Below are 24,188 nucleotides of genomic sequence, written 5' to 3'. Positions count from 1 at the left end.
CTCGCTTCCATCGTCCTCCGCTGCCGCCCACTTCTCTCAGCTCTGTCCTAGGTATCCATTTACAGCTTAAAACACTGGCACAGATGCCACTTTCTAACTCAACAGGAAAATGTTTCTTACAGTGAAAAATCAACACATTCTCAACATGCAGCGAGCAAAAGAACTTGAGGTTAGAACAGATGCAATAGGCAGTAAGTACACGAAGCTTTGAAACAGCCCTTTTAAACTGATCTATTAAATTCTGTAAACCACCCTGCATATAAAAAGGTTAAAGACATTTAGTTTTATTGACTAATTGTCTCAGAAGCTTTAATTCCAATTGACCCTCACTGGATTTAAATTGGCTCATTTTTCTCTTGTGTTTTTCTAGTGAAGGAGTGTGGTGGATAATTGTCTTAAATGTCATTTCTGTGGATCCCAGCAAGAGTAGAAGCCACCATGGTGATAATAGCTAATGGGAAACCAAAGGAAGAAATAGAAACAAATTATTTTGAGGGCTTAAACCAAAGTGATGTCCTGAAATGTCTTGTTTTGTCCACAATACCCAAACATAAACCAGAAACCAGAAAATATTCACATTTGAGAAGCTGGAATCAGATGATCGGACATTTTTTTTCCTTAAAAATTACTCCAAACAATTAATCATTAATCAAAATAGATTAAGTCAGTAGTTGGCAACTAATTTATTAATCAACTAACCATTGCAGCTCTAAATAATTTGGAAAATAGACAAATCTTCATAAGGTTAAGGGTCTACAGCCATGCTAGCAGCTCTGTGAGGTGAGCTAAATGCTAACGTCAGTATGTCAACATGTGTACAGTGACTATCTTAACATGCTGGTGTTTATGGGTGCATGTTCATCATCTTAATTTAGCATGTTAGCATCTGTTCCAAATTTCATGGCAATCTGACCGACATTGCCATCCCTTGCCACAATGCTAGCACAGTGTGGTGTGGAAGACCTTGACTGGCCTTTGCAGAGACCTGACCTCAACCCCATTGAATGCCATCAGTCACTAATGGTTTAATGAACGAATGGGAGAAAATCCCTGCAGCCAATTTCCAAAATCTTGTGGAAAGCCTTCCCAGAAGAGTGGAGGCTAATATAGGTTAGGGATAATGCCCGACGAGTTGTCCATTATCAGGAATTAATGGACGACAGGGAGGCGGTGTAGTTTTCAAAGTTTGAGGCCATTTGTTTTAGTGCAAGGAAGTCTCTCAGTGTATTAACTGCCCATTTTGTTGTTTTGTGTGTATGTGTTGATCTCATCTTTTTCATCTTCTATTTGATTTAATTCTCTCAGTGTTAACTCCTTGTGCTGTTTTTCCCCGTTTTCTTTTCAATTTCTCTTTCTTCAGCTGCATCCCGGTCATCAGAGTTGTCTTATTCTCCAAATAGGTTAAAAGAAATGTTGAAGTCACCCATTCTTGTAATTAGATGTTAGCTAGCTTGTTAACATGTTGCAAAAAATTGTAAACTGTGGCTTTGACTGCATCCCTGTTGCTATGGTTACTCATTTTAGCCAGCACATTCATTTAGAACAGTGAACTGAGAGTTTCACTACTTAGTAGGTGTCCATTATCAGGAGTTAATCGACACCCTGCAGCCAGTCAGAATTGAGTATTCACCCAGACAATGGTAAAACAGCACATTAATGCCCATGGTTTTGGGATGAAGTGTCCTGTTGTCCAAATACATTTGGCCATATAGTGTAATAGGATGCTTAAACACTCTTTTGTTCCTGTCTCCTCTCCTTTATACTCACCATATCAGGTTTTAACTGCATAGCAAACCTTAGTCTGATGTCTCAGTCATTGAGGTCACAGGAAGTGATACTGCGAATAGGACTGGGCCAAGAGTGAAACCAGCACCCAGCGCCAAGTTTGCCGCCCCCACTGATTTAAAAATGTCTGCGTGTTGTGTTATACGCAGCCAATGCACTAGACCTCCTGCTCATTGGCAAACAGGAAGTGATGCCTTAAAGAGGAAGTCCGCATTTCCAGTTACATCACTGTTTATGATCTGTTTTTTTTATTCCCTTGCCCAGATATCTTGTTTTCTAGACACATTTCTGATTATCCTATTAGCTGGGTTTTGTTATCCAGATCCACCCACCACCCTACAGTATATGAATATGTACTGTTTAATTTCCAGGTTGAAGTATTTGGCAAGCTGATTATGTTGCTTTTTGCTTGGAAATTAGTATGATGAGCTATACCTAAGAGGAAATAAGCAGCTAGACAGACGCAATAGCAGCAATTTAGTCATATAGTGTGTATATATAAGTCTCAATGCCACAAAGGTTAAACCCTTCCCCCTCAGGCTGCAGCCACATGGACACATAAACACAAAAAAATACAACACAGATTTTTATCCCTCCAGCAACTGCTTTGTTGCGTGGTCGGGCGGTTGCTGTGCTACAAGTGACGCCTACACCAGCAAAAAAGCTACTTTTTTCAACGCCTGCTTCCACTTTTGATGCTGCTTATCTGTATCATCAACACTGCTCTGGCTTGTAACTGCATCTATGCAAATACAACATGCTGCTCTTTTAGGGTGGGGTCACGATGTTTCATCGGGGTGGCGAGGATGTAAAAAGGTGGGACTTGAGTGCAGTTATGTTAAAAACTGGAGTGATTTTGTCGATTTGATGGATAGAGGGAGAAAACAGAGGGGTGTTGCCTGTTTTAACACAGCTGTGGAAGCGTTTCATAAGCCCAATCTGTCCGACTGGCAGCGTTTCAGAGTGGCTAGAATAGTGGATGTAATGACACACACACATACAGTACACCTAAGCCTACACAGACGAGCAGAGGCACACAAACAGCAACAGTGCAGATGGACGAACACATGCACGAACACGTGGATGTGCACACGTACTAACGCTCACTTTCTCTCTGTTTTGCATGCGCACACGCACACACACGTGTACACACTTTGATTCAGGCCATACCCCTTCGTCCATGTGCATAATCTACTCTGCCGCTCGACTCCAAATGAAACGCCTCAGTGGGTCTGATTGGATTTGATAAGACTTGATTCGATTGGAGCAGGAGGGAAGGGAGGTGAATACAGGGCTGCATTGTGTTTGTGTGTGTGTATTTGTGTGTGTGTGTGTGTCTTTCAGGTGTTATGGGATATTCTGTCAAAGGTCACCTCAAAGCGTTGACTCTGATTCTGTGTGCCTGTCTCTCCCTCTCACATCAGTTCTAATCATCAAATTGACCGTGAAAAGGTCCCTTCCTGTTTTTCACCCTCGTCTTCCAGCGTGTACATTAGTGTAAATGTGTGTTTGATCTCATCAAACTCTCTGCCGCCTCCACAGCGCCATCACACAGTTTGATCAGAGTTGGAGCGGAGTAGAAAACATCATAAGACTCCATGTACTGTCGTCATCTTTTCAGCAACACCTCTCGAGTCCCTCTCAGTGCTCCCAGGCTGATGGATTTCACATTGTATTGTCATCGACATCTACAAAGGTCCTCATACTCTACGCACTCAGATCCACAAGTCACAATTATTTGTACCATTTACTGTAGGTCGATTTCCATTTACAGCATCTTCCAGGCAGCCATTGGTTTCCAATAATTTAACCGTGAAAAGTAAATGAATCTGCGGACATTTGAAACTCGCCTGAGATACAAATAATCCATCACAATAAACAAGTAGCATCCTTATTGTACTCAAGTGCTTGTGGAAAAAAAATCTAATTTCTGAGATTCAAAGAGTTTGTTCACAAAAATGATTTTAAAAAGTAGGTATTTTGTAATTTACTTCTAGTGGTATCAGTACAATGAAGGTGAAAGAAATGACCTTACTTTCAAGACTATTTTTTCTGTAGAAAGTAGTTCCATTGTGCAGTTGTGCAGCAGACTGGCATTCACAAGTATCACATCAAAAAAGTAAGAGAAAAAACATGAAAACTTCATAAAAGCAACATCATAAGAATTTGCTGTGAATCCAATTTTTTTTTGAGAAATTTGGTGTTTGGCAAACCAACACAGATGTCACAGATTTTGCATTTTCCTACAAGCACTTAAAGGAATAGTTTGACAGATTTGGAAAATGGGCTCATTAACTTTCTTGCCAAATGTTAGATGATATGATTGATGCCACTCTTGTGTCTGTCTGTACAATATCAAGCTACAGCCAGGAGATGTTAGCGTAGCTTAGCATAAAGACTGGAAACAGTGGGAACAGCCAGCCTGGGTCTGGATCATTTTTTTACAATTCGGTTTTTGTAAAGATTAAAACATTAAACAATCAAGATAAAACTTGCTAATTAGTGAACTTTAGAGGTGTTGGTAGGCAGACACTTTTACCTTTGGACAGAGCGCAGCTAGCTGTTTCCACCTGTTTCTAGCCTTTAATTGCTCAAGTCATTAGTGCACAGACATGTAAAAGTGTCAAAGTTAATAAGGGCATTACCTAAGATGTCAAACTATTTCTTTAGAGATAAGATTTCAGTCCTTGCTAGCTTTGCAAAATGTCGATTCATTATTAGAAATACCTAAAAAACAATACCTTAACCTGACATATACATTAAAAATCATTAAAAGAACAATTAACTAGATAATAAACATGGTGTGTGTGTGTGTGTGTGTGTGTGTGTGTGTGTGTTTTTATGTATGTGTGACACACAGTTAACTTTTTGGCCAGTTTTTTATTTTGTCATGCGACAGACGAGGACTCAGCCTGTGGCGCCCCGGGAGAAGCTGGCAGTGCCCGTCGGGGGGTCTGGTGTGTTTGCGCTTCTTCATCTGCTCTTTGGATGATGATCTTTGTGTGTGTGTGTGTGTGTGTGTGTGTGATGAAGAAGCTTGTGGCGTGGGTGGAAAGTACGGGTCTCTAACAGTTGCTCTGATGAGCCACGAGTGTCCTGATGAGACACTTTGTGTTGCTGATGTGATTCAGAGCCGCGTTTTTTTTGGGGGTTTTTTTTATGCCGTCTGAATTAGATATGAACATGAAGACCAAATATTCTCATGTGCTTCATAAATGACTGTTTGAACATGTTTCAAAAGAGATTTTTGGTGACTTTTTGGTTTGCTTTTAAAGCTAAAGTCTTTCGTCTGTGCTTTTCCTGCTTTTTGCTTTTTTTTCATCTGTCTCAACTATGAGCATCCATCCATGTCATCCGGAAGTGTCTTGGAAAGGAGGTTCGCTTCCTGAACTCATCAGTTAAATCCCAAAACGTGCTTTCGCCTGCCTTAATGTTATTACCTCCATCACCTCCTCTGCTTTATGTGTGTGCTCCGGATTGTGTGTGTGTGTGTGTATGTTCATGTACTGTATGTGTGGTTGAAAAAGCCTCAGGAATCAGGTTAACCTCTTTGCCACAGAGATGAAAAATTCACAAAGTACATGCGCGCACACAAACACACACATGTACCCTCTCTTGCGCGTCGACTCAAACTAATAAAATGCGATGCAGGTGTCAAACTTGTTATGCGTATGTTGTTTATGTAACCCTCTGGGGACCTGTGTACCCACCTATCGCTGGAGGTATTGCAGCTTGCATTAATGCATTGTACCGTTACACAAAGGCACGACTAGAAGCTTTTATGTAATACCTTTTCACAGAGTTTTTGAAGAAACTAAACCTGAGGTCGGCAACAAGCAGCCCACAAGCAACATCTGCCCTTGTCGTGTTTTTTATTCCACTCTGGTCCTGAATCTGTTTCTTTCTCTTGCAACGCTTAGTGTTACACATTTTAGGAAGATCTTCTCATTGATGAGTCGATACTTAAAAACAGCCTCCTCCTTTTTAAATGACGTCTCTGCTTTGTGAGTGAAATGGGCTTTAAAGGCTGAAATCATTAAAGACCTGTTTAGGCCTTTTCATTAAAACAGAGTGTTTCTCTTTGTGTATATTTGCAATAATGAACACTCATATATATCAACTTCCATTAAACAACCCCCGTAGCTTCATTATATATGCAACCTAATTTGTATTACAGTCTTTTGGCAATAATGTTAGTGAGTTATGTAACAGTTATGTTGTATGTTTCCAGGTTTATCAGAGCTGAAACAAATCAGTGATCCAGGTTGAATATGTTAGGATTTTTGCAGAGGTTAAAGTCAAATTGTATGTACTGTTTTTAATCATTCATCTAAAGTTTTAAGGCAATACTCATAAATTTAGAAATGTAGAAACTATGCACTTGTCTGGCTCTGTATGCAGATATTGGCTATAATAGTTTTAACACCACAAGAAAAAGACACCAGTAAAGGATTGTTTATTAAAGTTGTAAGTAAATTAAATGATCTGATTATATAAAGTTAAAAAAGTTGTGTATATTTTAAAATTAAGGTGACTCTGGCACTTTCCTTGTTACTCCTTCAACCCCAATAGATGATGTTAAAGCTGCTATGTGTAGAATTTGTTGTTGTCTTATTTGATTCTACCACTAGGGGGTGCTCAAGTCTGGGATTTTCAAATTCAACACACAGTGGTTTTAATTTACCCAAGAAACAAACAAATAACAAATAAAAAGTTAACTTACACCATCTACATGTCACAAGTTTTTTATGCATTAGCATATGCCAAGATGACATTTGTGTGGGATTTAGAGCAAGGATTAGTTGATGAATCGATTAGTCAATCGAGAGAAAAATAATCAATAAACAAATTGTCGTTTTAGTCATTTATTAAGCAAACATCAGCTGATTGCAGCTTCTCAGATATGATGATTTGAAGCTTTTCCGTATTGTACGTGATCGTCAGCTGAATTTCCTTGGATTGTTGACTGTTGATCAGACCAAACAAGACATTTTAAGATGTCACCTTGGACTGTCTGTAATTATAACCAGCATTTATTACAATTTTTCTACATTTTACTGACAAAATTAGCATCAATTAATCAAGAAAACAGCTGATTAACTGATAATGAAAATAACTGTTAGTTGCAGTTCTAGTGTGACTATATTGCCCATGATAGCTGGTTAGCTGACCAATTGCTTACCTGTTATTAGCTAGATAAGACAGCATTATATATGATATAATGCCGGATGTATGAATGAACTTTTCCAGTTTATTGTTCGCAGCTGTTTCCTTGCAGCTGACCTCCAATATTGCACTGAAGGTTGCATTAGGTATGGTGAAAGCCTCTTTCTGTCTATTTAATGCAATTCAATATTTGAGTAGACTGACTCACTGTACTATATGTGCACTCCATTATTGCCAAAATCCTCTTAGTCATCGCAACGCTGCACTGTTGCACATATCGCACATAGTCTCTAGGTGGTGTTTCACATTGGAGTTTGGACAGATGGGGAGATATCGAGCAGGAAAGTCAATTTCACTTCAGCACTAACAGGAAAGGCAAAGCACGATGTGGTTCAGTGTGAAAGAAAGCATTGACCAGAATGAGAAAATGAGACGGAAACAATAAATAACCTCGTCATGTTCCCTTAAAAGACCTCACACATTAGGAGGACAACAAGATGTGTAATTGAGCAAATGGATGTTTATTGGTTATATTATATTGGCACCAATAGATTCAAAGCAATTTTAGTGATGAGAGTTACATTTCAACCATACTGATAATAACCATAAAGAGACAGAGCTGTGAGCTTTATTGGTTGCCAAGGCAGGTCGTTTGGTAACCAGGAGCTAATTAGCAATCTTTCATGATGATATATTACTATTACTACTTCTCGTAATGATTCCTAGTCTGTTCACATGTGTTGGTAATGATATGGTGAGAAAGCAGCAATATCCTTGACGTTCTTCACTGTAATTGTGGGTACTTAAATGGCTGCGTAACTGCTCTTTATGTAACATTACTATCCACCACATATCACATAATGATGAGTTATTTTCAGGAAATTAATCCCAACTATCGTATGGATTGCCATGAAATTTGATACAGACATTCATGGTGCCCAGATGATGAATCCTAATGATCCTGATCCCCTGAGTTTTTCCAGCACCACCAGCACAAGGTCAAAGTTTTCATTTATCTAATGAAATATTTCAACATCTACTTCATGGATTGGTACATAATTTGGGACAGACATTCTCAGAATCCCAACATGTGGTTGATATCCGTGATATTAAGTGAAATGTCTCTAAAATCTACTGGATGGATTGTCATGAAATTTGCGATAGACATTCTTTCCCCCCCTCAGGATGAATTGTAATAAATTTGTTGACCCCTTCCATATAGCATCATCATCTTCTCCTAATTTTAATTTGTTTGGTTTATGACCAAAATACCCACAAACTCAGCTTTACTGCGATTCGTTTGAGCAGGTCTGAACACAGCAGTCGTACTTGGGTGCAGACCAATACAACTGTACTGAGACCCTTGAGAGGATGTGGTCTTGGTTCCAACCCAAACAAACTCTGGAGTGGTTCTTTTGTGGTGGGAACGTGATCCGTGATGCGGGTGAGTGAAGTCAACAGTGGCTATCAAATAGCCAGAGAATTACCTGAGGTCTGACCATTGCGTAGCGCAAAGAAGAACGTTGTATTTGGCCAGAGGACCCTCTTCAGGACCTTCTTCCTGTGTTTATGTTCTTGCCCCCACATTCTCATGAGGCTTTTGGTTCGCTTGAATTTTTCTCTGTGTGGAAAAAAAAACAAACCAAGGGGAAAACACACCAAGTTTACCAACTCATCTTCTGATTCAGACCAGAGCAAACAAACTGTAGGTTTGAAAACACCCTTAGTCTCATTCAGCAAATTGAGGAGCAACTCTTGCCATTGCATTCATGTCATTTAACAGATAGCAAATAAAACATGGCCATAAATATCCCCATAGTCCTACTTTGCCAACGGTAACACTCATTTCTCCTCCATATCAATAATGTGGAGGAGAAATAGTAGTGCGGCACACGGAGTCCTACTGTCGTGTTATTATAGAAATCCATAGAGCCATAATGTGAAGAGGCGATGAAAGCAGGCATCCCCATGATGCAAGGTGATGGACTGAGTTTAATTTTGTCTGAATTGCACCCGTCTTCCTCCCCGGTAACCAGTGCGCTTAATACACTAATGGAAATATAGAAAGTACTGAGTGATAGAAGAGGGGGAGGAAGCAGACGAGCAGGCAGAGTAATCTGAAATTTTGAGTCACGCCTGGAGTCTGAAACATAGACTGAACAACTTGTTTAATCTCTAATGGACTGTTTGGAGACTTTGGCCCATTTATATGTGTGTGTGTGTGTGTTAGAAGGGGGTCAGTGGCTCCAATATAGACAGCCATTCCCCACAGTCCCTGACCATTTGACTCCATGTCCCCTATTAGTGAAAGAGAAGGGGAAGCTGCTATTAAAGATCACCTCTCCTCCATGTGTGCGTTGTCTCTTCTCCCCCCTCGGCTCAGATGATGGCTGTAACTGACGATGACTCAGACTACGACCTGCCCCTCCTTCCTCCTCTCCTTCCTCTCCTTTTTTTTTCCACCTCTTCCTCTCTTTTCTCTCACGTCCTTCCTCTCCCCCCTTTCCTCTCCCTCCTCCCCTTGGTTTCTGAGATATAGATCGGCGATCGCTCTCGTGTTTCTAGTGGCAGTTGTAGATTAACAGTCAGGGTTGTATCTTTTCTAAAATGCTGACAATTCAACATCAAGAGTAATTTTAAATTTCTTAGTTCAACATATTTTATATGATATTGCAAGACCCCTTTCATTGAGATGTTTTTATTAACCGGTCCTCTTCTTTTTTGAGAAACAAGAACATCCAGCAATTAAGTATTTAACTTGTCTCTTTACGACCATAAAATGGTCCATCAAATGAATCACTTTCCTTATTTCAGACCTGCAGACCAGAGGAGATAAAAGCTAGAATGAAAAATAGACAATATGAGCAGCAAAGTGTTAATATTGATATTTAAAAGCTCATATTGGCTGAAGCTGTACGTTTATATTCAAATATATTTCTCAGTCATGTTAGCAGGTGTGTCGACTGTGCGGAAGTGTCATATCCTTTTAGATAAGAGGGTTGTTACAGCAGATAAAAGGCAGAATGCGAGTAACACTGTCTGAAAATGTAAGATATCCCTCAGCTTGTGACTTTCCTGCAGAAAATGAGACGAACAAAGAGGCATAGAATTGTTATTACGTAACCCAAGGTCCCAGATGTGTGTTTTTGTGTCTGTCTTTGAGTGTGTGTTTATGAGTAGACAATCAAACCACAAAAAAATCACATGAATATAAAACGAAAAGAAAAAAAAAAACAAGAACAAAAGAGTAAAGTCGAGGTCACACATATAGTGGATCGACTGTATATTTTCAGCAGTATTTGGGAAAATTTCTACCAAGGAATTGAATATTTAGGAAGAAGAATTAAATAGTTGATTATTTTTTTAGATAAATGGATTAAAGACAGTTCAAGATCACAACTCTAGACCAGTGCTTCTTGGGCATATTTAATGGACATTTCACATTATATTCAATGCATAACAATAACAGACCAGAACACTTAATAAGTGTCCAATGAAACTGAATCATGAACTCAATACCTGCAGGAATTACAAATGATTTCCTTTGAATATTGCAAAGCATCAGAGTCAAATTTTGCATATTTTTACAAATGTCTTATCTAATTCTAGATAAGAGCCAATTCTATATCTATCATAAATACCTAATAGGCTTCTTTTTGACAAATTAAGTGTTTTCTTCTCCTTGATGCTCGGCCATTGTTCCATTAGCTCTTTGGTTGTTTTAACTGAGTACTTTTGTAATGCAGCGCTGGCTATTTAGCTAGCTATACCATACCCTCATTCTCACAAGATTTTTTTAAGTTTATGTCTTTTTTTGTCTCATTTTTCTATCTTCACAGAAATGACTTAAATAATGACTTTTTTTTACTTACAACCCTTAAAATCAAGAGGGCCTCGCGACCCTCCATGAAGCTTCGGCGATCCCTATTGGGGATTGGGACCCTCGGTTTGGAAACCAGTGCTCTAGACTATGTTTGATCTCAAAAAGGCCACTTTTATCATAGAAATGTAAAGCAAACTTAACACAGCAAAGTTTGGTTTCTTAAAACATCAAGGTAATGTGTAATTGCGGGTAAATTGGAGTCCAAAAAAATTTGCCCTAGAGGCTGTTGTGAGTTTCTGTATCTCAGAGATACTAAGTTACATAAGAAGGTTTCTTTACATGTAAAAAACGTATTTTATCCACCTGAAAAACTTGCCAGAAATGATGCTTTTTAAATGTGTTGTTCCTGTCTTAATATCCAGTTTCATGTAAACCAAAGCTCAGTTGCATGTTTTCACTCCTCAATAGAGAAGAAGCCACTTTTTTTAGAAATTGCACTGACATCAGTGAAACAGCTGAAAACGAAACCGAATAACAACACTGTAATTAAAACAAGTCACTAATTACAGATCGGAAAAATTGAAAAACTAACACTGTGTCGTGCAGATCTTCTTGTGTGCGGACCTCAGACTAGCTGAGGAAGTAAACCAGCTCTGGTGCAGAAGTGCAAAGAGGAGGCTTTTTGGCTCTGATTGTCTTAATGGGGCAAAATAACATTATTACTTCTCAGCGACAAATCCTCTCACAGATCGTGACTCTTGTGCTCAGAAACTCCTCTCACTCCTCCACCGCTGCTGCAACCACCTTTACTTTCTGCTCTTGTCAGACACCGGAGCTGCATGATTACAGCTCTTCATGAAGTGTACTTTTACAGAAGGGTGTGTGTCAACGTGTGATGTCAGTGTGTGCTGAAGCCACTTTTTGTTATGTTTTTTTAATGGTGAATGTAATGTAGCAGCTTCTAAGTGTTCGTGTACGTGTTGAGCATGGCCGTGTTTCATGAAAACATGTACAGTAGATATGGAGAGAGTGTCTGTTTTTCTGTAAATGCAAGCATTCATGTGGGTTGATGCAGGCGTGGGTGCTGTGGCTTGCTTATCCGTGTGTGTGCGTCTGCAGCTGTGGCTCTTGTCCACTGTGTGAGGCGAGGTTATGGCATCCTGTTCCTTTTCCTCGCTGCCTCTCCATCTGGAGCGGAGCCAGCCTCAGTAAACTGTGCATTACAGTGGGATACAGCCCCATTATCACTGTGGAGAATGCCGGCATCCGGACCAAGGCCTGCTGTGTAACTGTGTGTGTGTGTGTGTGTGTGTGTTTACATGGTTGTGTGTAAGTTTGTTCAATGTTTCTTCATTTAAAAAAAATGTATTTTTGCTCAAATTCCCCAAATTTCTCAGTGGTTTATGTGCCTATTTTTTGTTTGTGGGAATGATTGCTTATGTCAGCAGTGTGTATGTGTTTGTGTGTGTGTGTTTATACTCTTGTATTTCTGTGTTTGTAAGGATCAAATATCCGGACATGCATGAACAGACTGCAGAATTCCTCCAAAGTGAGAACATTTGTGAGTTCTCTGTTTTCAAGGACTTGGGTTTGATGTTAAACGGAGAATAAGGATGAGTTTTAAAGTTATGCTTCATCCAGAGTTTACATTTAGAGTTTTAAATACCACCTGAAGGTGGCAATAATAAGTTTGTAGTTTCCTCATTGACAGAAGAGGTCAATGAGGAATGTGGTCAATGGTGACTAGAGCTGTAACGATTGGTTAGTTATTGATTTGTCAATCGACAGAAAGTGAATTTGAAACAACTTTGAGAAACATAATCGTTTGAGTCAAAGTAAAAAAAGCCAAGCAATCTTTGGTTCCAGCTTCCCATATAAGAAGAAAATTGAAAAAATGCGCAAATTCTCTTGTTCCAACTTCTCAAATGTTAATATTTTCTGGATTCTTTAGTCCTCTGCAATAATAAAATGAATATTTTTGAGTTGTGGACTGTTGGTTGGGACAAAAGAAGACATTTGAGGATGCAACTCAACATTTTTCACCATTTTCTGACATTTTATAGACCAAACAACTAATTAATTAATCGAGAAAATAGTCAACAGAAGAAACAATAATGAAAATAACTTGCAAAAATTATTTGCAGCCTGAATAGTCCCACGTTGAAGTAGTATATTTATTTATTTTGAACACTTCAAACGTGTTGATGGACACTAAAGTGGTTGAGAAGTTTATATAAATGTTAATAAAAGCTTTTCACAATTGGACTTCACTATACCCGACTGAGTTCAGCCTGACCACAGCTACAGGTGGTGCCCAAATACAGATTTTGGGTTGAGTATGACTTTAATCTCAAGGTGCTGGGGTCAATGAAAACTCCTCATAAGAATAGTAAACGTGTGCGTGTGTTTGGGCCCATATCTTCATCCCCTTCGTGCAGCTGTTTTGCATCTCCACCCTGAAGCAGCAGCTGCAGTAAAGGCAGTGACAGGCAGGCCGAGCGAACCTCGAGTGACGGGCTAACACTCCTGCATGTGCTTCACGCTCATAAATACCACAGGCCAACAATAGCGGTGAGAAAAACGTTGTCGAAGGCACAATGTTCACACGTTGATAACAGCTTGGAAAAAGGTGAGAATCTGGGTTTGTGCAGGTGTCGGTCAAATACAGACGCGGTACTGGAAAACATACAAATACACCCACACAATGCCACAATATGCAGCGGATGAAGTGAGGGATGTTAGCTGGAGAATGTCCTTCTCGTGTCTTACATGGAAGATGTGCTATTTTTATGTGTCCGCAAGCAGAGAAAACTACAGGTTGTTGACATGACATGCAAACAAGTAAGCAAGAAATTTCTTTCTTCCCTTTTGTCCAAATGCTCCAGCAGCATTTTTCCATCTAGCCATTTCTCCATCTGGGACCAGGCAGGAGCCAAACAGGAACTGATTTTTTTTTTTTCTTCTTCTCCTTTTTTTTGTTCAGTCAGCCGCTTGAAGTTATTTATGCAAAGGTGCTGTGTGCAAAGTGAGTGGGAAATGCACCCTGCACCATCAAAGTCAGAGTGGGCCTTTTATTATCATTACTTTGCATGTCTGCGTAAGAGATTTTGACCCAGTGTGTGCGTGTGTGTGTGTGTGTGTGTGTGTCACTTGGCCCCTGTGCTTGTTTCGCTGCCTTTGTTTGCATATTGCCAAAAGAGAAAGAGAGATGGAGTATACTGTACGTGCGGTGGAGGTGTTGGTGTTGTTTTCAGGGTAGAAAAGCCACGTCATGGCCCAGGCTGTACATTACTCTCCATGATCTGCTTCAGTTAAAATGTTTCCTACTGCTGTAAAAACCTTTCAACGTGGGAATAATAAAGTAAGTTGAAGGAGAGTAGTTATATGCACCTCACGTAGGTGCAAGGCTGTTAGAAAGCGATATCAATGAAAGAAGGTGACGCCCGCACACTTACTCCAAGCCACAAAATTTAATGAAGACAATGTTTCAATCCTACTCGGATCCTCGTCAAGTCAAAGGAAGACCGATAATAAAGTGAGGTCATGCAGGATTCAGTCTTTAACCCATATTTTGCTTAAATATGTCAGTTATTTTCTCAGTAGATGTAGATGGATGTTCCTGCTTCTCGAGGATTCAAGACACGCAGCCCTCAAAGCTAAATTTATCTTGACAGGACAGTTGACATTATACTGTCACATAATTGACACAGTGATGAATTTAAAGGAAAGGTCACGGCTCCCGGCTAAGAAATAGTCAAAAACACATAAAAACCCCTGTAAAATCATACTGTATGTCATTTTTACACTTTGTACAGATTAAACAAACAAGATATAACGTGTTGACATTTGCACAGAGCCAAGCTCGCTGTTTTTCCCCCCGTCTCTGGTTTTTATGCTAAGCTAAGTTAGCTAGCTGCTAGCTTTAGCCTTATATTTACCTGACAGACATTAAGGGTCTTTTAATCTAACTCTCAGCAAGAAAGCAAATAAGCATCATTCCCAACGTGTTGAACTATGACTTTAAGAAGAAAAAAAGAGAAACTGTAACTGTGAAGTTTTAAATTAGCATTGCATGTTTGGGATTAACAGTAGAAAATCTGCTTTATTTGTGATTAGTGAGGTTTAGGGATTTTAGTTCCCTGGGTGAAGTCTCCCAGGTAGTACATCAGCTCACATAAGCCCATTGAAAAGTCAGATTGTTCAGGTTATAGATGTCAAAGATCCAGATTAGGGTTAGCGATGATATACCAATACCCATTCTGATACCTGAAGTCAGGGTATTTGCTGGTATCGAGTGCCAGTATCATACAAGTTCTCTCTTTTCCCCAAATTTAAAATAGTATACTTCACACTGTGTGGAAATCACTGAGATGATTTTTATTTATTAGGTACCATAAAGCCAGCTGTGCCACAAAAATGAGTCAGCAGCCCATGTGACTTAATGGCTATAACTGAGAGCGGATACACTGGATGTTACATAGATAAAGGAAGTGCATTTAATGAGGATAGTCATATCAAACTGATAATCAATCTGCCTAATGAGCTTAGTTTCATCCCCAATACCAATCAGTTGGAGATCCCAGTGATTGATGGCAGTTTTCATGACAGTTAACATGAGTCACGCATGGAAAAAGTGGCTCAAAGTTGCCTTGAATTGAAAATGTAAAGGTCCAGTCAAAAAGAGGTTAAAGCAAAGATAACAAGATCAAGAGGGCAGAAAATCGGGTTCACATACGACAGACTGTAAGATGTTGGAAGTCTCAGGTGTAGAAGCGGGGAGAAAATAGAACGTGTGAGGTTATGTGAGCTGCGGAAAAAGAGAAATGTGACGATAGAGTGAATAAGAGGGGAAGGGTGGAGGTGGTGGAGACGTCACACGGGGGGTGAATGGAGGAAGCAAAGCAATAAGATGAAAGGGGGCTTGGATAGTGAAGAAAAGGTGTTGGAAACTGTGAGGATGTGCGAAGAGAAAATGAGAGGTGTTTTTTTTTTTTTGTCAGCACTCACTTGGGCTGACGTCACATGAAGTGCTGCATGTGTTTTTCACCTCAAAGAAAGAAGACGAATAAAAAAACACTTCTTTCCTGATCTTATTTCATTTATTAAAAAAGGAAACAGCTAATCTAACTCTATCTAAATATAACAAAATAGTGCCTGCCAGGAAGCTGAAGCTAACTAATAAACATATTATATCTTGTTTGTTTAATTAGGGCTGGTAAGTATATCAATATTACATCAATATTGTGATATGAGACTGGATATCGTCTTAGATTTTGGATATCATAATATCATGATATGGCATAAGTGTTGACTTTTCCTGGCTTTTAAAGGCTGCATTACAGTAAAGTGATGTAATTTTCTGAACTCACCAGACTATTCTAGCTGTTCTGTTATTTGCCTTTAACCACTCAGACATCATTTCAACATTACTGAGGATTACATTTCAAAAATCCCATTGTGTAAATGTTTTGTGAAAGCACCACTAGTCATCCCTACAATATTGTTGCAATATCAATATCGAGGTATTTGGCCAAAAATATTGTGATATTGGATTTTGTTCATATCATCCAGCCCAGTAAAAGTGACATTTGTAGTTTTAAGGATGTTTATGTGGTGGACTATTTCTTAGGTGAGCACAGTAAACTCTCGGCATCCTGTATTCATCTTATTGAGCCTTACTGAGCCAGGCTAGCTGTTTCCCCCTGTACCCAGTCTTAATGCCAGGCTAAGCTAACTAGCTGCTGACTGTGGCTTCATAGACAGATATATGAGTGTGGTAGCAATCATCTAATCTAACTCTTGTGTATTTCCCAAACTGTCAAACTATTCCTTTAAAGTTATGGAGATGCATCTTTGTACACAAAAATACTGTGCTGCAAAATAAAACAAGTTACGCAATGTTTTTGTGTCACCCTCTAAAATATATGAATGTGTGTGTTCTAGTTTTCTACAACCACAGAAGTACAGAGTATAAAAGTACTGCACCTATTCAAATCCGATAACAGAAAATTAGTCAGTATGTGAAAAGAAGAAGAAAGACCTTTTGTGGACAGAAGATTTTGGAGATAACAGAAATGTAAACTCTGAACCACATATTGAACCTCAAACAGCAGCTGCACAACTTTTCCGCCTCTTGGCGCCTGTTTTAGCAGGAAACAGGCCTATTTTCCCTTATACTCACAATGCACAATCATTAGGAAATGTAAAAGAAGTTATTGTACATGATAAACAGTTATAAGTTAGGTATTTGTTCTGTTGCCTTCAGCAGCCTCACTAAGTCTTTTTGACCGGCAGTACAGCAGCAGCCGTACAGTAAACAGGCTCCTTGTAAACTTGTATTTACAACTTCTGAAGTTGCAACTAGGACTCGGCGTGTGTTGACATGTTCCAGCCGGAAGTAAACAAGATGGACAGAGTTGTCGCTGTTGCTGTTGAGCTTTAGCAGCAGTTTAGAGAAGAGCCGCTGCATTAGCGTAATCAAATAAGTAACTTCACCGAAAACCACCGAGAAAAGGAAGTAAGCTGCAGAAGAATCTGCTCTAAAATCCCTTTACAAGTATCAAATACTTTAATACGTGTCACTCGGTGTATTTACTGAGAGATTAAGTGTTGTAATTTACCAGTTTCCTTCACCTTGTCTGCTTCTGCTTCAGTTCGGCTGCTCTGCTGTGGTTAAATTTAGCACCGAAGGAGCCTTTAAAACTTCATAATCGGCTTTTTAGGTGAAAATTAATTTCCCGGCTCTGCCGCCTGTCCACAGAGTATTCGTTTTTCTTCACCTCTTTCTTCTTCAAATGATGAATTTGTTCTGCGAACTTTAACCCCTCGAGGAAATGAGATGCCATTAGAGTGACTGTTCTGCCATCTGGCTCTCATCTTCTCATCAGGAGGCGAGCTGTAAACGTGTCTCAAAGTGTAACTTACAACAGGGTGCACGAGTTAAACATCTCAACACCCGCCTCATCGCTCGCTCCCTCCTCTTCCTCCTCCTCCTCCTCCTCCTCCTCCTCCTCCCTAAGGCCTTCTTTCTCTGCTTGTCTTTTAAACACATGCGCTCACAGCCATGTCATCAGCTGATCATAAGAAACCAGCCAGACTCCTGCCTGATTTTTCCTCGTTTGTTGGACAACCGATCAAAACATCTGACAGTGTTTCCCTGCAGGCTGACTGTGTCTGAATGTTTGGCTCTTAATTAGTTTTCCCGCTTGACTACCTGGCCACCTGTCTGTCTGGCTTTCTGCTCGCTCGTTTTTTGAAGCGGGGCGTCGTGTTTAAGGCAAAATTTAAAATCCTGATTATGTTGTTAAATATTGATGGTGGATTGGTGCAAATTTTAAGATGTTTTATTAAAATATCTGGAGCTTTAACAACCCTTCTGGTGGTTTATTATGTTGTAGCCCATTAGCTTCAACTAGAAATATTTAATATTGCTGCTGATCATTTGTAAAACACTCACTTTTTTGGTTTTAGACTGATTTCCTACCTACTATGCTATGAAAATCAACACGGAAAGACATGAAACTTATGGGAAAATATGAGACGTCACGTTTTTTTTATGTAAACTGGGTTATTTTCCATATTTGCATAGTTGCATTTCCATGAAAACCCATGTTTCCTTGTGTTTATTATGGGTTTGATGTCCAAAAAAACTGGTGAATGTGATGCATTTTTTGTTGAATTTGTGTTGGTGCATCACTTTGTCTCGTCCTGTTAACATTTGTTCCCACATGCATTATTAAGTTTAGGGCTGCGAATAACGATTATTATCATTATCAGTTAATCTGTCGATTATGTTCTCAATTAATCGATTAATTGTTTGGTCCATAAAATGTCACAAAACGATCACAATTTCCCACAGCCCAAGATGACGTCCTCTAATGTCATGTTTAAGTTTGTCATAGAAGAAAATATTCACAATTGAGTAGCTGGAATCAGAGAATTTGAATATTTTCCTCTTAAAAATGAGTCAAAACGATTAATCAATTATCAAAAGAGTTACTTTAGTTTGGTGTTGCTGAGGTTTTGTTTGTATCTGAATTTTAGTCCTTTCTTCAGTTGTCCGATGTTGAAATAATACCATCTCGAGCCATTCTGGCCGTTTCTTTCTAACATTCAGCTCAACTGCCCATTTTAGACAAGACAGCCAGTTGTTAAAAAGCTTTTACTACACTGTAACTTTTCCACAGGTCACAGCGAAACGCATGGATCTGAAATTAGTGCAATTTGGTGAAATGCCGCTCAATTTAGTCTTTCATTCATTGTCGGAACAGGTCAGAAAGGTGCGTCAGTCTTACAGTGTGCTGTTATTCGTGGGGAAAATCCTCTTGAATAAGACTGAAAAGCAGAGAGAGTAGAGATGATCGTGTGTTTAGAGCTGCAACGATTAGTCGACTGACTGAAATTAATCGGCGAGAATTGTGATAATTGAACGATCATTTCAGTCAAATTTCAAGCAAAAATGCCTGTTTAAAATTTGCTGGTTGCAGCTTCTCATTTGGGCTTTTTTTAAAGTTTGGTTTCAGATGGTTGAATGTTGAAAATGTAATTTGTTTTGGAAGACATTATTCTTTCTCCTGCTTTTTCCAGCTACTGGTTGTTTTTTGGTCACTGACTGGACACACTGTTGCACAGATGCTTATAAAAAAGCTTCCACTGTGGTTCGATGAAGGAGAATCTTCGTTAGAGGAAGACGTGAGGAAGAGCGCTGCGGACTGAAGGAGGCAGAGATGAGGATGAGGAGAAGAGATATTTTTGACTTCACAGCAAGATGTCTGGAGAGCCTGACGTCAGCTCGTGTTTTGCACCTTTTGTCACATTTTGCCTGGAAGTTTTGCTCAAAAAACGATGTCGCTGTTGCAATCTCGCTCGTGCACAAACAGACCAGAAACACACACACACACACACATTTGCAGCGAAAAAAAAAAAGAAGAAACTCTTGCATCCTCATTTCGTCTCTACATATACACACACTCATGCACGAACACTCAGCCCCTCCCCTCCTCATCCTCTCTCCTCCCAGAGGCACAAAGATATTTTTATCTTCCATAAAGCCCAAACGCTAATGAAGCACTGACGACACAAATACATTTCCATGAGTTTTCATATCTGGCTCCTACCACCACTGCTGTGACACACCACAGCATTTCTGTCTGCTGTTGTGAACATAAACTGTCACCGTGCATGAGAATCAGCATGATTCAGAGTCGTGTCTGATGCATTTCAATGATTATTTTCACATTTAAAACGGCCATTTAGTCATGTATTCAATCTTAAAATCTCATTAGGTGAGAGAGGCAGCGAGATGAGATGATTCCGCTTATTTCCAGTCCATTTACTTGTTTCGTGCAGTTTCATGAAACAGTTGACATAAACTGTGTCATGAAATAAGACCCACAGCTCTTCCAAACACAATATGACACTTACGTCATGATAAATAGATGTGTTTGCTTTGGAAATGAGTGAAAGTAACCAACACAAACGCCAGATTTTGTCTTGTTTTTGGAAAACAAAACGTAAAAACTGAAGATAAAATCGTGTGACTGACAATCAGGAATAATCTCCTTTTAGTGCCGTATCATAAAATTCAAATATGCAAACGCAATCTCAACGATGTCGGTATCATGTTATCGTTTTCAAGGGTTTTCAGTCTGCATGATGCAACAGATTGTCATCAAGCCTAATGTTTGGAGGTTTTAACTCGTCAGCGCGTGGCTAAACCATTTAGTTTCCATATAAGGCCACAGACTACATCCTGGTAGCACATGATATTATTCCTCTATGCTATCAGATTAGTGCTGAGAGGATGTGATACACCTGCTCTGTGACTATTTATCATTAGGATTTATGTCAGATAATCCTGTGCAAACGTAGAGTATGTAAGATGCAACGCTTCATGGCTGAATGTTGTTGTGCTGGAGCTCTTTCTTGTGGTTTTGCTGTATGTTCATCAGCGTGCTTGTGTTGTTTGTGACAGTCAGTTGATGAATGACGAGTGTTTGCTTCACTGCATCTTGTGCGGAATCTGACAAATGCAGATGTGCTGTATCGGTCGCAAACTGTGAACACTATGAGATGTGTTCATTATGTACAGTTTCCAGAAGTGAAATGTAATTTACTCAAATAATTATAGTCAGGCACAGTGTTATACTTACTTATTCCAATTATGTGAGACGTACCACTTATTAGGGCTGAAACAATTAGTCAATTAATCAATTTGTCGAGCCACAGGAAATTAATCGTTAATTTACTGCAAATAATTTTATACTTTTTACCTGAGTAAACGTTTGAACGCTGGACTTTCACTTTTAATGGAGTATGGCTCCATTGTGGCTGTAATACTGTTACAATGTTGACGTGAATACTTTAGAGCTGCAATGATTAGTTGATTAATCGATTAATCGATAGACAGAAAATTAATCGGCAACTTAATAATCGAATAATTGTTTCAGTCATTTATCAAGCAAAAATACTCAAAATTTGCTGGTTGCAGCTTCTCAAATGTGATGATTTGAAGCTTTTCTGTATCATGTGTGATGGATTTCTTTGGATTTTTGACTGTTTGATTGGACAAAAAAAGACGTCACAATGAGCTCTAACATTAAATTATAACATTTTATTTACAATTTTTGACATTTTATAGAAAGATTGATCGAGAAAGTACTCGTCAGATTAATTGATAATGAAAATAAGAGTTAGTTGCAGCCGTAAAATACTTTTTTTCATCCATCACTGAGAGCTTCTACTTGGTTAATCAGTGAACAGTGTGGAAAAGTCATCATAACAAAATGGCCTTTCATGATCACACCTGTAGCACAGAATAGATAATAATCCATTTGCATATTTTGATATGTAGCTGAAGCTGATAGAGGCTGGTGTTACCTGGATAAAGAGCCTGATGGCTATTATGTGAGTCATTATGTTAATGATTTTCAAATGATAATGTCTGTCACGTCCGCAGATCGATAAAAGTTGTTCCATAGAGCCGCAGTGGTTTGTTACCGTTGGTGATCAATACTCACTCGTTCCTTTAGTAGGTGCTGAGCTTTCTGGTCACCGGCTGTATGGGACATTTTGTTCTCAAACCAGTGACAAAATGGACCAAAAAGATGGACGAAAAGATTCATTGTATTGTAATGTATAAGACCGCCATTACACTATTATTATGACCACTCTCATGTCTGGACAGTAACAATAAAGCTACAACCAGCTGCCAGTTAGCTTTGCTTGAATAGTCGGACACAGAACCCCCTAAAACCAGAACTTGTTGTTTTTACTCTGTTGGAATTAAACTAGCGAAATATAATTTGTTAATTAATGAGTTTTAGAGGTGATGATAGGCAGATTTTATTAATTTTTCCCCTAGTTTCCCCTAGTTTCCAGTCTATATGCTAAGCTAAGCTAACCAGCAGCTGGCCATAGCTTCATATTTAACAGACAGACGTAAGAGTGGAATAAATCTTCTCATCTAACTCTCAGCAAAAAAAGCAAATCATGTCCCCACTTAATAGCTTTTTTTTGGAGCTTTCAACTGCATCCTGTGGTCCTCTTCATTAGGTGGGGAGAACTCATTAACAACAGAGCAAACTCCATCCACTGAGAAAGATAACAAGATGTGGTGAAAAGCACTGGAAAAAGCTAGTAAATGGACCTTGAGTCCAGTTTGTCAAACTGATGTAGATGTTTCTTTGGTCTCTGATTGATCAAAGGCAACTTTTTCCCCATTTAATGCTAAAAATCTGTTTTGGTGCATTAGAGTTAATAAGGTAAATAACATATGATTTAGTTCAGGTGCACTCTGTTGAGAAAAATGTCTCTTAATGTCACCTACATCATTGAAAAAAAGGAAATGACAATACTAATAGCAACAGCAGCAGCTTAAAACTACATAATGAAACACAAAGGGCTCATAATGACCGTTGACTGTGTCGAATTATCAGGTGCTGAAGGTTACTGACTCGCTTACGGTAAGTTAGATGCATGGAAGCAGGATTTTAATGGATGAGTGAATTAAACCTGACCGTTCTTCAGCATCGTGGCGGTGCATTGCGTGACTGCACGATGTCGTCGTCTCGTTTGGCCTGACTTCTGTCGCTGCTGGGTCACCGAGTCGGAAGGTTTGTCCTGGAATAAACAGGGCATTGCTTTGATTAGAGGAAGTACAAAGGGCTGTGTGTGCATGTGTGTGTGTGTGTGTGTGTGTGTGTGTGTGTGTGTTTTCACATGTATGGACTCAATAACTAACTCCTGGTATTTCTGCTCATGCACTAACCCATTTACCTTCATCTCCTCCCTGTCAGTCTTCTTTATTTTCTCTTCCTTTCATGCGGCCAGTATCTCTTCCTGCATGTCTACACACCACATCTGGTATCTCGTTCTCTCTCTCTCTCTCTCTCTCTCTCTCTCCCTCTGTCTCTCTGGTTTTACTCGTGGCCATCTGGTCTTTTCCTGCAGCCACGATGAAGCGTTTGCCATTTAGAATTTATATTAAGCTGAGGGCAGCTCCAGTGACAGGGGATGGAGTAACTCACTCTCTCCCCTCTCTCTTTCTCTCACTCACACCAGAGCTCTCCTCCACATGTGTGCAGCACATGCGGCCATACGTATTCATACAGCTATTCATGCATACAGCGTGCAGACCGTGAGCGTTTCATAGAAGCTGCTGAGGTACTCACGACATCAGCTGCTATACAAAAAAGGCTACAAAAGGAATCAATAGTTCATATTTTTATCATACTGCATCATAAATGACCAGTGTTCATCAAACTTTTCTCAACAAAATTGAGTCCTGATAACTTACAATATTTATCTGTGATTCATCACAAAGTGAGTAAGTAAGTTCTGTTAAGTTGTGAGCATGAGTTGACTTAAAGGGGACGTATCATGCTTTGTGCGATTTTCTGTTATTTTATACTGTTATGATGTCAGATGTCCATGTTCAACATGGTAAAAGTTCCAAAACTTGAGATGAACATATGTAGAAATGCTCCCTGAAAGTCAAAAGTCAGGGCTTACGCCTGCTCTGAACGCTTCGTTTGCAATGTTACCAAAATTTCCTCATCATGATGACATCAGATTGTTCATGCATGCCCACAAACGGCCATCTTTTCCATAGCCTTTGTTGCTAAGGTTGTTCCCAGGTTGGTCACGTTGTCCTCTTGCATATTTCAGATTTGATGCGGGCTCAAACACGTACGGATGTATTTGAGAAGTTTACATTTTGAATAAAGAACAAGAAAAAGAAGTGAAACCCTCCTACTATTGTTTGTTTACGTAGCCTCTGGAGCCAGAGGAAGCTTCCAGAAGCTAACCAATCAGAACAAAGTGGGCTTATCGGAAGTAGGGCCCTGTTCATATCACTAATGGACAAAGTGTTTAATAGGTTGCTCATAGTTTTAGCGTTAAAGCTCTGATAAAA

The 24,188-nt window shown here is 39.4% G+C and overlaps 1 protein-coding gene across 1 annotated transcript in view; it reads left to right on the top strand.

Moving 5' to 3' along the window:
* Positions 1–24,188, top strand: part of LOC122973700 (astrocytic phosphoprotein PEA-15) — a 49,512-nt gene that overhangs the window by 5,330 nt on the left and 19,994 nt on the right. The window lies entirely within an intron of this gene.

The sequence above is a fragment of the Thunnus albacares genome, chromosome 22, assembly GCF_914725855.1.
Source record: "Thunnus albacares chromosome 22, fThuAlb1.1, whole genome shotgun sequence".
NCBI classification, from domain to species: Eukaryota; Metazoa; Chordata; class Actinopteri; order Scombriformes; family Scombridae; genus Thunnus; species Thunnus albacares.
The sequence above is the reverse complement of the archived record's forward strand: the minus strand, read 5'-3'. Positions and strand labels throughout refer to the sequence as shown.